At 36.1% G+C, this 14178-nt stretch overlaps 1 protein-coding gene across 1 annotated transcript in view; it reads left to right on the top strand.

Moving 5' to 3' along the window:
• The window catches only part of MICU2 (mitochondrial calcium uptake 2), a 1974490-nt gene that overhangs the window by 1317624 nt on the left and 642688 nt on the right, over positions 1 to 14178 (top strand). The gene's annotated exons all lie outside the window — the stretch shown is intronic.

Below are 14178 nucleotides of genomic sequence, written 5' to 3'. Positions count from 1 at the left end.
ACTTCTGAAGGAACTCATTTAGCTATAGATAATGATCTAAAGTACTGGTATCAGTTGATATCTGATAATAAAGTTAAAAATCTAGATTTCTTAAAACAAGAATTTGATCTAAGAGAAACTTGCTGGTTAGAGGTTCAGACCTTTAGACAACATCTCATTAATAAAATAGATCTAATGTCTATAACAGTTAAATAATCTATTCCAACACTGATTGATTACTTGATATTAAATTTACAACATAAAGTTTCTGATAAAGGTAAACTTTCATACATACATAAAATTATCAGACAAGAAACTTTTTACAGTGTAGATACATACTGGAATTATTTCACTTCTATTAATGGGGACCCACCAAATCAACAAGATAAACAATATATATTGGAATCTGCCTATAGAACTACGCCTTCCATTGTCTGGAGACTTTATACATGGAAATTTTTACATAGATCTTTTTATACACCTTTGATGATGAATAAAATAAATAATAAAGATAATCTATGTAAGAGATGTAATGTACAAATTAATGCTGACTGGGCTCATATGTTTTATGACTGTATAAAATTGAAAGAATGCTGGAAGTCAATTAATTAATTTTTGCAGGCTCTTTTTACAGATAATTTCATTATTTCTAAATCTCTTATATTATTCAACACACCTGTACCTCAAAGTGTTAAAAAGGTTAAGCTTCCCTTGTTATGGTCTATTCTAGCAGTGGCTAGGAAAATAATAACCAGAAATTGGATTTCAGATACACCTCCTTCACTCAATGAATTTAAAAATGTTATGAATATAGTGTGCCATATGGAAATAAACACAATTAGGTCAAGAACAGCTAGAAAAACATCTTATTATATTGTATGGGATAATTTACAAAATTTGTTTAAAAAATCCTAATTTCAATAGCATGGTATTTTAGTTTAATTAATTGATCTGATTGTAGTGGATGTCTTTGTAAATACTTTAGTTGTTTTGTTGAATGTTATAATCATATCTATTTTTAATTACTTGTATAAAATTGGTATGATATTTCTCTTGTATGTTAAAACAATAAACCTGTTTTGAAAAAAAAATAAATAAATCTTCTTTCATCCTTCACATAGAATTGTATCCTGAGATGTTTGCTAGGTTCTGCCCTGGGAAAGAGCATTTCTTCCTGCAGGCTAAGTGCAAATGTTTCTGCAGATCTGTCTGATTTTTTTCCAATCAAACCCATGTATCTATGAGAAATTTCTCGGGACTTTGGGGTACATGGCATCAAAGATTCACATGCTACCTTTAGCTAGACTTTAGACAAGGAAATACAGTACTACTTCAGTTAAATCTAGATTCAGCATCTACATCACTTTTTCTTTCAAATTCCAAGTCTGGGACTTGCAAAGAGGGAGATTCTGTGGTAGATTAGTTCTTTTGCAGTTCATGCTTCTCATTCTCCCTTCTGGCCCCAACTACAGTTGCATCAGACCTGGCATGGGGTATGTTTTCCAAAGGGGAAAAATTTTAAGCTCTGTGATATCCTCTAGACAGACAGTAGCACTTTAATGTCTCAGAGATGTTGGCAGTGGTCATGCCTGGAAAATCTTAAATCATCTGTGGTCCTCAGGAACTGTGCAAGTTTTCACAGACAGCACCAAAGTGATAAAGTACATAAACTAACGGAGGGAGGGGGAACAGATTTCACCCTCCTTGAAGACTTGCTGTGCTAACCGGGAGAGAAGTTCTGCACATTTGACTCTTCTGGTTTAGCACATTCTGTTGGAGCAAACTTGATTGCAGACGAGCTCAGCAGGATCTTCACACTGGGGTCTTACAAGAATTAATCTAATAGTGGAGAATGCCTTGAGTCGATTTGTTTCAGAACAGACAACTAAAGAAATTCTGCTTCAGGACTCCTTGTTAACAGGCCTGTAAGGGCAGAAATTTTTCTCAATTCCATGGATACGAATATTCATTCTTGTATAATTTTCCACTGATATTCAAAGCTTTTCTGAGTATCCACAAGAACGCCAAATAAATTGTGGTAGCAACTCAATTATAGCCCAGGCTACAGTAGTTACCCCTTCCTTTTAGTAAGGCCAAGGGTAATTACCCCAAGCTTCCCCGCAGACTGAATTTACTCATACAAAACTTGGGTTGTTTGATATACCATAACCTGCAAACTCTTCAACCAAGTGCCTGGATGATAGAAATTTGATACCTTTTAAGTACGTTTTTATCTGAAGACATGCAACAGGTACTAAAGGAGGTAAAACAAATGCTACTAGAAAATCGTATATGTGCAAGTTGATGTCAGTACAAGAACCAGGAGCCTTCTTTAGTCCTGATTGCCTCTTCTTGATTTGTGAGTTATTGTCCCCTGGCCTTTCTTATTCCTCTGTCTAAGTACATTGTCAGCAGTTATGACTGTGTGTCGTTTGATCCTCCCTTTCTAACCATACTCATATTAAACAGTTCACCATGTGACTTGTATTCCTATATTAGCATGTGTCCGCTAAGAAGATGTCTGTCTGTTTATGGGGGAATATATAGTAAAATGATTTGTGCGGTATTAACTAGGGATGATAAAAAAAGATTATGCTAAAGATGTATGCATGAAAGATTTATGTAATTTATGTAGGGCAAAAGACTGAATTTTATGAATTTCAAGTATGCATCAAAAAATAGGGATAGAATAGCAAAAGTTTCACAGTTGAAGTCTATAAAAGAAGAATAATAGAAAGTGTTAGGATGGATCAAAAATGTTTGGAAAGTCTTAGTTGACAAGGTGGATGGGACAGGGAAAACGCATATTAGATATCATTATGATGGAAATTAAGAAGGTATAAATTGATGGCATACGTACCTCTCAACCTCTTAGCACAAGAAATCTGGAGAAAGCTAAAAATAAAGGGGGGGGGACTAAGGCCCAAAAACACGGACAATTTTTATTGGTCTTATTAACTTAGAAAGTTGACAGAATAACAGGTTTTGCATTAATATGCATGTTCTGAATGGTATAAAGTCTGAAAATCAAATACCTGTATTATTTACTGACGTTAATCATTGAAGGTTTGCCAGAAAACCACAAATTTTATGTAGAACAGACCAAAAGTATGAGGCAAAAATCTGGACAGTTGAGAGGTATGCATTGGTATATGAAATGAAAAACACGGGAGACAGAGTTGAACTTCTACACACAAAAAATAGAGAAAGTGAGATAATGGCAGAGAAATATGTATCATAAATTCTTAGGTTTGTAAATTATTGCTAGGCAGTGAATTGGTGCATAGTTTGTAGCCATCCACAGCAATATCTGCTATATGGGTACTCCTTTCCATAGGAGACCATAGGGGGAGACTATGGGGTGTATTTACAGTTACTCATCCATTCATCCAAGTTGCTCTTGAAGAGGGTGAAAGCTGCTTTGTTTAGCATGCAAAGGGTATTCTAAAGGACTAGAATACTTTGAGTAAGGAATCTGTCTCACCAACAGATTCTGCTTATGCCACAATGGGTGTTAGACTTTTGTTCATTAACTTTGACATCCAAGAAATATGTACCAAATAAGAGCAGCCTGAGAACAGAGTCTTGCGAATACCAAGCTTTGTGATGACAATGTGACACCCCCCCCCCCCATCTTAACCTGCTGTGTTCTGTGAGCTGGTTTGCCATCCACAAGGTAATGCATGGATTTATATTTAATTTGACTAACTTAATTATTATGCTCGGGTGTGGAATGCTGTTAAAAGATATGCTCGGGTGTGGAATGCTGTTAAAAGATCTTATCGAGGTTAAAGTATGCTGTGTTGCACTGATTTGCCGTCATCCAAAGCTGCAGTGGATTTTTCAAAGAAGTCGGTCAGTCTAAGCAGGCAAGACCTATCCTTCACAAACCCAAACAACTGATTCTCAGCCTGCAATTCATTGATCCCCAAAGTCTGAGTTTGAGATCAACACTGACATATTCTATTATTCTGCATATAGTTTGTGAGGCTTATAGCTGTGCAGTTGCCCAGGTCAGTAGTGGGATTTCCGTCATGACTGGTAATGACTACAGCTGACGATTATCAACATTTCTTGTAACAGTATGAAGAAAAGTAGACTTTGGAGAGGTGGAAGATGAATTAACAACCATAGTTTGTTTACTCGGGTAGTACACTGATAACAGTAGACCACTTGCAGGCACAGCCCGGTTGAAGAAATTCACAAAAGATGAAACAGAACAAATACACAGAGTAATCACAAAAGGTAGAGAATCCCATAAATAGTTAAAACAATATCTATTAACTAAGCAGAAAAACAAATGTGAGATAGCAAAGAGAAAAGCAAAGCGCAAAGGAAAGAAATGACTGATAAAATTTTGAAACCTAGACCATGATAAGTTTTGTTACCTGGAACATAGACTTCAGTGGTCTGGAACATAGACTTCAGTGGTAAGGAGCAGTAAGTAAGTCTATTCAGGAAGCGAAGTGAAGGATAACCTTCAAAGTTTATTGTAAATCAATTTGAATCCACAGCAAAGCACACTATTGACAAAACCATGAACGCCTTCTCAACCTAAGCGTTTTCGTCACGAATGGACTTCATCAGATAAAAACAGCTGTTCTTAATTAACCTTTTATATAGATTTAAAAAACAAAGAACCAATCATGTTTGTTCTAATTTAAGCCTTCAAAAAATATAGAAATAATGAGGAAAATGGAAAATGGATGGAAAATGAATACGATGTTGAATTTCCCCCACTAGAAAGGCCAGAGAGTGAGAAATGGCAGGACAGAAGACAGCAAGGAAATTTTCAACACCGGGGGGGAGAAGGGGGAGGGGGAAATACAGACAATAGGGACCCCCCCACCCAACAGAGTACACACTGAATTACATTATAGAGGAAAATGAGAATAAATACACTTTAGGAGGGTTTACTATTTACAATTTTAGCAATTTGGTATTAAATGTTCAGCATTTTAAACTACTGGAAAGGGGTTTCAAGTTCATACCACTAGTTAAAGGTAATTCTACACAAACTCTCATTGATATGAAACTTTTTATTAGGAAGATGAATTTGCAGTTGTTGTTTCACAAAGAAGGTATGGATGTTGAGGTGAAAAGAAATAGGAACGTTATAAATGAAAATTTATTAACGAAGAAATCTGTTTTTAATCCAGTTATACATACGCAGCTAAAGAATTTTGAAAGTAACATGGAAAGAGAAATTAGAGGAAAGGAGAAAAATATGAGAGAGCAAAATTCACAACAATCTCCACCCTCAGGAACATTTAATCTTGGAAGAATTAAAAACTAATAAAAATATTAGGGTCATGAAACCCGATAAGGGGGGTGGAGTGGTGGTGATGGATGTGATTGTATATGAAGGCAAAATGAATGAAATATTAAGAAACGAAACAAAATATAGTGAGGTCTCTAGAAATGAAATTAATATGGCTTATTACAAAATTGATGGTATTTTGGAAGATATGATGAATGAAGAACTCATTAATATTAAGACTTTAACTTTTTTGAAAAAAAACTAAACCCAAAATACCAGTTATATTTGGTATCCCGAAAATCCACAAAAATAGCTTGGACCCACCACTGAGACCCATTGTCGCAGCAGGTGGGTCAAAAACAAATTCCCTAGCTAAATATGTGGATGTCAAGACCAAGCACATTTGGATAGAAAAGGAAACAATTTTGAAAGATTCTTGGGACCTTTTGGGTATTTTGAATATTAAATTGTATCAAGAAGAATTAACTTTTGTCACCATAGACATTATCGACTTGTTTGGTTCTATACCGTATGAAGCTGGTATCATGATGTTTGAAGAAGAAATATTTGCGGATAGTAGATTGACCCATGAAGAAAAGGTAGTGTGCACAGGGTTAATGGACCTAGTATTGAAAAACAATTTTTTCTTATTCAATGGAGAATATTTTAGGCAGTTGCAAGGTGTAGCAATGGGTGCTGCCTGTGCACCTACCTTTGCAAACCTAGTTTTAGCTAATTGGGAAAAGAAATATATTTTGGGGTCAAAATATGAGAAATATTGGACACTATACAAAAGATTTCTTGACGACATCATTATATTTTGGATAGGGGGTATAGACATACTGGATGAATTTATCAAATATATGGAAGAAACTTCAAAATTTTTAAAGTTCACATATAATTACTCAAAGACTAGCATCCCATATTTAGACGTAGAAATAACTTTAGAAAACAAAACCTTCCAAACAAGTGTTTATAGGAAACCCACCTATGTAAATTCTTTTTTACACTTTAATAGTGCCCATCCGTTGTACTGTAAAAAGAATCTAGTGAAAGGGCAGTTTGTCAGAGGGTCGAGAATGACCAGTAAAGATGACAAATTTGTAATTGAGTGTGATTTGTTACAAAAAATGTTTCTTGAGAGAGCATACCCAAGTGAATTTATTCAAAACTTGAGAACAGAGGTAGAAAAGGGTAGAAGGGACAGATTTAGACCTATACTTGGGTCGAATAATGATGTGAAAGTGATAGAAGAAAAGGAAGATGAAAATGTTCAACAATCACTTATTCTTGAATACAATTTATTAAACAAGAAAGTAAAGACAATATTTCATAGAGAATGGGAGAGATTTAAAAATTTTACGGATTTAGAAGGGTTTTCTACTCATACCTAAAGTTATATTTAAAAATACCATTAGTATAAAAGGATGTCTAGAAAACAATACTGATACCGAAAAGAATAAAGAAACAAGAGGTAGGGTAAAAACTGGAACTTTTAAATGTGGTAGGTGTAGGCAATGTGATCATATTTTGAATAAAGGAAAATATTTTTGGAAGGGAGAAAAAGATGGTTAAAAAGCAAGGCATATTACAACTGTGAATCAAGGGGGCTCGTTTATTTGGCTACATGTGTGGTATGTCCGTCTTCTTATGTTGGAAAGATGGAAAGGTCACTTAAAAGAAGAATATATGAACACATGTATGATGTCAAGAAGGAAAAGGAAACAAATGCGATTTTTAGGCATTCCAAGGTTTGTGTAGGGTCCAAATTCCAATTTTTTGTTTTGGACCAAATAGTAAGTGACAACAGAGGGGGCCCCTTGGAAGAATTAATAGCCTATAGAGAACTGTGGTGGCAAGTGGCCTTAGAGGCAAATGGGAAACCGGGTTTAAATGAGTACATTCAGCCCCTTTTGAAAATAAGGGCTGAAAAAATATGAATAGAAAGGTGTGATAACCCAGGCAACCAGCAGATGGCACTATTGTCTACACGAAATTATCATCACACAAAGTATATAGGTTTGCATTGATGAAATCTCATTTCATTTATTTCATTCTATTTTAATTTATTTATTTATACATTTTATAAGACATTTTATAAGAGGTTTTAAACATATAAAAGTTTTTAATATTTCATAAATTTATTGGGAAGTATTTGTTTATTTATTGCTTATTTAAACATGTGCATTTATTTCGGAATAATATTTATCAAATGGTGTATATATCTAACAATTAATTGATGTGATTTGAAGGCTTAAATTAGAACAAACATGATTGGTTCTTTGTTTTTTAAATCTATATAAAAGGTTAATTAAGAACAGCTGTTTTTATCTGATGAAGTCCATTCGTGACGAAAACGCTTAGGCTGAGGAGGCGTTCATGGTTTTGTCAATAGTGTGCTTTGCTGTGGATTCAAATTGATTTACAATAAACTTTGATGGTTATCCTTCACTTCGCTTCCAGTTTGTTTGGCTGGTACGTGGTGTTTGGCAACACCAATTTTGGCGTTTTTTCTAAGTCTATTCAGGACTGACAATGGACTTAAAATGTGACATTTTCCTGTTTAGATATGTTCATGGAATCATAATACAGCATCAAAGCCCACAACAACAAATCCACATGAAGAGAATCTAAATGATCAAAACTGCTTTATTCAGTGGGAGACCGTGCAATTTCATTAATAATAAAAAGCTGTGACTCTCTTCTCTGTGTTGATATATAATTTTGGATTCATGTCGATCCATCGAATGTGGTTTTGACAAATTCAAATAAACCAAAATCAGTTCATCAGAACTGCTTTCAGCGAACATTGCAACAATTTTTTTTGTAGGAGGAAAGCCCCCCTACACCCCCCAAAATTATATATACAAACTCCGAGGTCGCACAACAGTGGAGAAAAAGGCAATCTCCACTTGCGTCAAAGGCAATTTCATCAAACTGGCTTTGGTTTCTTTGCACTCGCCTTCAGTGGATTAACATGCTCCCATTATCTTAATGCTTTTTTGCAGGGTAGGCAGACCCTTTGACCCCTGCATTCCCTTAAAATCACCTTCAGTGGATTTGACATGCTGCCATTATCTTAATGCTTTTTGCAGGGTAGGCAATCCATTTGACCCCTGCATTCCCTTACAATATGCTTACATTAACGCCACAGTTGCGCAGCTGCAGAAAAAAGGCAAAGTCTGCCTACACTGAAAGGCTGTTCTGCTACTAAATTTCACTCTAAAGCATTAAAATACAACTGCATCAGCACCTCAATAAATCCTAAAACATTTAAAACTCTCAGAACAGTACTAAAGCTAGGCCAACTCTGTGGCGTAAATGGATAAAGCTGTAACTATTGCCCAGTAGACCAGAATTCAGTTAGCAGTTCAGATGTCTGAGGCACTGGCACAGAAGGATAGGTGTGCCTATCTCAGGTGGACAGGGCATTTATCTTGGAATTTCTGCAGGGAGGCATTATCCAGAGAGGGGAATAGCACTATGACGTAATAGGTGAATGAGGGAGTTACCAAGGGATAGGTCAGTATTTGAAAAAAATTTCCCCTTAAACTGGAGAGAGTCCAGGGGCAGTAAGAGAGTCTAGTAGCCCCAGTGATGGTTGGGGGAACTGGAGTAGCCAAAAAGAATGAAGCAGAAGGGGGAAAAAGCAGTTTCTATTTCAGTTCAACTGCCATATGATTTCTTTCACACTATGCAGAAGTCTTAGATGAAAAGTGTCATTGACTAAACTATATGCAGCTGATATTCATTTATAACTTTGAGAATGACATCAGCTGAAAAAGAATAAGGGGGGAAGGGTAATACATGTTGTGATTAACGTCAACTTTTGGTGCTTGCCCCCTGACCATAAGAGGAACAGGAGCAGTAATGATAAAACCATAGTAGTTGGAATTGGTTGTGGTATGGCAGCGAATTAAAGGAGAATGAAAGACCTGTATGAGTTGATAGTATATTGAACATTGAGATAGAAAGAGATAAATAAGACTTTACTGTTTTCTAAGAAACCTACATTGTGGTTAGATGACTTTAATTGTGAACTGAAGAATAGATATTTTTTCCCAAACAAGCTGTTACAGGATGTTGTTTGAAAAGCAAATTAAAAAAAGACTGTTAAATGAAGAGGTTGTTATACTAAAGGAAATTTTGGATCTCATTGGTATACTAGAACATTATAGATGAAGGCTGTGCATACTGTGGTATTTGTCTTACCAGAAGACAAGTTTGTAAGTTTAAAGTGAATATTGACAGTGTGTGGGGTTAGGTATATAGCACCAAGGAGTGTGAGTAATAGAGAACAACAATAAAATGAAAACTTGAGTTTTGAAAATATGATAGTATATGATTTGTGTTTTAGTAAGTATTTTTAGTGGAAGTATTTAAAGGACAGCATTTAGCAAGCTGTGAGTAAATTGGTTAGTGATGGGAACTGTTAAGTGTGTTATGGACATAGGCAGCAGTTGCAGAATTTGACAAATCAGAAAAAGAATGGAAAATTGATAAGTGATGAAATTACAGAAAGATTGTACAAAAATGGAGTATGAAGAGATTTTTTGGCGAAAAAGATGTGCATTTTGCATGGACTTCAACTTAAAAGGAGGAATGTTCTTTTGAAGAAATTGGATATACTGTGGATATAAAAAGTTTACACACCCATGTTAAAATGCCAGGTTTTTGTGATATAAACAAATGAGACCACAATAAATCATTTCAAAACCAGTAAGAGTGAAAGGGAAAGTCTACAAGAGGGTAGTGAGACCAGCTATGTTATATGGGTTGGAGACAGTGGCATTGACAAAAAGGCAGGAGTCAGAGCTGGATGTGGCAGAGTTAAAGATGTTAAGATTTGCACTGGGTGTGACAAGGGTGGACAGGATTAGGAATAAGTGTATTATTTTATTTATTTTATTTTTATTTTACATTTGTTGACCGGGCTAGTCTAGCTGGAGATATTTCCATTTTCAGTAGAGGCCCGGGGAGAAAAGCTCCACACAGAATACAATAAAGAAAAACATCATAGTGTTTGTAAGAAAGTTTGTAAAAGACAAAAAAAAAACTATAACTCTACAGCTTCCTATTATTACTAAATGAGTTAGTTACCAGTTCACACAGTTACAGTCCAAAGAACCTTATACAAATATAAAATACTTTGTATGATAAAGATACTAAATGATACTATATAAAATAATTGCTACCACACACAGTCATAGTTGAAAAACTTTGAATAAAGATAAAAATACTTTGTAAGATAAAGATACAGGGTAGGAAGTGAGCGAGAAGAGAGCTGAGAATAAGGGAAGTTAGAAGGGATAAGTTATGGAAAGGAGAGCAAATAAGACAGTCAACAAGCAAAGAAGTAATTTGGAAGACAAGTGGGAGTAGAAGAAGAAAGCCAGGTGGAGGGTAGAGTCAGTGAGAAGTAGGAGGTAATTCAAAGTAGAGTATAAGTAGTGGAAAGTTAATCAGGTTTACTACAGGAGCACAGCCAGTGGTTTTGGAAGTGCAGTTTAATGTTTTGTTTGAAAAGAGGCAATGATGTAATCTTTGTTATGTTGCTAGGTAATAAATTCCATTTTTTTACCTACTGAATTTGTAAAAAGGGAGTCACCAGCAGTGTTATTAGATTTTATAGAACTAGTCAATAGTTTATTAGAGGAGCGGAGAGAGTTAAGGTTGTTATAGGGGATTATGAGTTGAGAGAGTATAGGGGTGTTCTTTGGTTGGTACAGAATTTTATGGGCAATAGTGAGTTGTTGGATTGCAAGATAGTTTTGAAACTCTAGCCAGCCTAGTGGTTTCAGGTTGAGACAGTGGTGTGTTCTGTAGAGGTTACCTGTAGCGAAGCGAGCAATGTTATTGTAGCAGGTAGCCAATTTGGTAAGGTTGTTTTTCTTGAGGTTGGTAGAGATGGGAGAAGCATAGAGAAGAGTAGAAAGAAGATGGGAGTGAGCAATTCTAGTTCTAGTGGAAGGTGTCAGAAATGGTCTAATCCGATATAAGGATCCTATTTTTCTATTGACAAGTTTTATGGAGTTGTTAATGTGTTGGCTGAAAGAGAGATTATTATCAATTGTAATACCTAACAGTTTAGTGGTAGAGTCGGGAGAAATGACAGTGGCATTGTTGGAGGAGATGGTGAATTTTAAGCGGGGGTCTTGGTAGTGGGGGTGAAGAGGAGAAGTTTAGTTTTTTTAGCATTTAATAAGAGGAATCTACTAGAGAACCATGTTTCAACGGTATTAAAGATTTTTTGAGTATGAGAGATAAGTTCTGAGGTGGAAGATGCTGAGCAGATGAGTGTGGAATCATCGGCATATTGAATGCAGGTAGCTTGAGGGATTATTGTTTTGAGATCATTAATGAAGAGGGAGAAGAGAAGTGGGCCAAGAATGGAGCCTTGTGGAACTCCGATAGAAACGGGCAAAAGAGAAGAAATGTGGTTATTCCAGAGAACTGCTTGTTTTCTGTTTGCAAGATAAGAATTAAACCATCTAATGGCAGGGATATCAAAAGATAGGGATTCAAGAGTATTGATTAATAAAGAGTGGTTAACCATATCGAATGCTTTGGAGAGGTCAATGAAGATGGCAGAAGGGTGTAGGTTGTTGTTATGGTTCAGATTAATAGTGTCTACAAAGGAAAGCAGGGCGGTAGTAGTACTATGATATGGTCTGAAGCCGTGTTGACAGTTAGCTATGATGTTGTGGAGAGAGAGGTGTTGTACAAGCTGATGATGGATACATTTCTCCATAATTTTGGCCAGAGGAGAGAGGATAGCAATAGGTCTGTAGTTGGAGTAGTCTATGGAGTTACCACCTTTATGGAGTGGGATAATGTGAGAGACCTTCCAGATATCTGGGATGATTCCTTCTTTGATTGTCCTATTTATGAGAATGGAAATAGGATATGCGATAACCTTGGCAGCTTTTTGTAGAAAGAGTGAAGGTAGCTTGTCAGCAGAGGGGGTACAAGGTTTTAGTTTGAGAAGGAGTCTATATATGTAAGATGTAGAGATTGGATGTAGAGAGAATTTAAAGGAAGAGTTTGTAAGGTTACAAGGTGTGTGTGAGTTGTTGGCATTTAGTTGTTTAGCAAGAGCTTGTATAGTTTCAGTGAAGAATGTATTGAAGGCATCTGCAGTTAGTTGAGGGGTATCAGGATCAGCATGAAGTGGGGAAGGAGTTTTAGAACTTCCTGGGGAGATGAGTCTATTGACTGAGGACCAGAAAAGTTTAGAATTATTAAGGTGAGTTTGTTGTAGATTGAAGTAGAATTTCCTTTTGTCAGCTATTATTGCCTTTTTGGTTAAATTTCTAAGCTGGCAGAAGTGTAGAAGATCAGGGTTATTTCTGTGGGATCTCCATGTGGCCCAGACTTTATTTCTAGTGAGAATAAGTTGTTTGGTTTCATGGGAGAGCCAGGGGGCTACTTTAGATTTAATTCTAATGATACGTTCAGGAGCATGAATGTCAAGAATGGATAAGAAAGTAGAGTTAAAGTATAGTACTGCATTTTCGAGAGGGAGTGTTTTTAAGGGGTTCCAGTTACATACACTTAGTTCAGACTGAAACAGTTCAGGGTTAAAATGTTTGATGGTGCGTATATTTCTTATAGTGCAGGGGTTTACACAATCTGCCTTTTCCCTTGTTATGAATGTTAAGGAGTGATCGCTAACATCATCTGGCAATGTTCCTACTTTGTAACTATCTTTGACTTTGTTTATGAGAATCCAGTCTAAGATGCTTTCTCTATTGCTATGTTTGTTGAGCCTAGTAGTTGAGGTAATGGTTTGGGTAAAACCATGGAGGTTGATATGAGAAGAAGGATTATCAGCATTAATGCTATTCCAGTCTATGTTTAGGTCACCTAGTATAATGGTTTCTTGGGGATATGTGGCAGATAGCTAGCTAAGGTAATTTTCGAGGATTGGTATATTATTACCATGTGGTAGGTACATACATATAATATAAAGGGATTTTTTGGAATTTAATTCGAGTTTAGCAATGATTGCTTCTACCTTACTATCTTGAGTTGGAGAGGCAGGAAGGGTAGTAATATTCAGATGTTTTTTAAAAAGAATTGCAACACCCCCACCTTTGCGGTTGGGATGGTCAAGTCTTACCATATTATACCCTTGGGGATTAATCTCAGTGTCTTTAGTGGAAGACTTTAGCCAGGTCTCAGAGAGGCAAAGAATGTCAAATGAATGTATGTGAAGGAGGGAATGCAGGTAGGGTATTTTATTGTTTATGCTTTGGGTATTAAGATGTCCTATTAGGAAGGTGTTATTGAGTTTGGGTATGGATATTAGGGGAGAGGAGAAAGTAGGACCAGGGTTAGGGTAGATATCTCCAGCTTGAAGGGTAAGATTAATAGGTTTCATAGTGAGGTTACATTTTAGAAAGTTTAGTAATTTAGTTTTGTTATCAGAAGGCAAGACATATTTGAGATGTGAAAATCTGTGGAATTTAGGTAGTTGATAGTTAAGGGTAGAAGAAGTATATGGATATGAATTAAGTGGAATGAGAAATGTTGTAGTGTGTTTATGTGGATTGAAAGGTTGGACATACAATGGTTTCTCATAGATGGATAGGAAGTAAACTGAGCATAGGGTGTAAAAAAGTAGACTTGGGAGTAAAAGCTGGGTTGGCAGGTATGGAGCCATAGTAGGAGTAGGAGTATTAGAGAAAGGTGAGAAGAGTATGAGAGGAGGAAGTAGAAAGGGGTGTTTTATCGTTAAGAAGAGGGGATAGGAGTAAAACACAGAAAGGAGTGGGTATTTCTAGTGTATAAAGGAGTAAAATTAGGAGGGGTACGTTGAGTAAATTAGAGGGAGAAATAGAATAAGTGTGAGTGTATGGCTGTGAAAGGGTGTGAGTGGGGGTGGGAGGCAGTTAGAGTGGGAAGTAGAAGGATTGGAAGATCAGAGTAGGGGGTGT

Source organism: Protopterus annectens, chromosome 5.part0, assembly GCF_019279795.1.
Source record: "Protopterus annectens isolate FY-2018-M chromosome 5.part0, PAN1.0, whole genome shotgun sequence".
NCBI lineage: Eukaryota > Metazoa > Chordata > Ceratodontiformes > Protopteridae > Protopterus > Protopterus annectens.
Note: the sequence above shows the minus strand (reverse complement) of the source record. Positions and strands in the feature narration are given on the sequence as shown.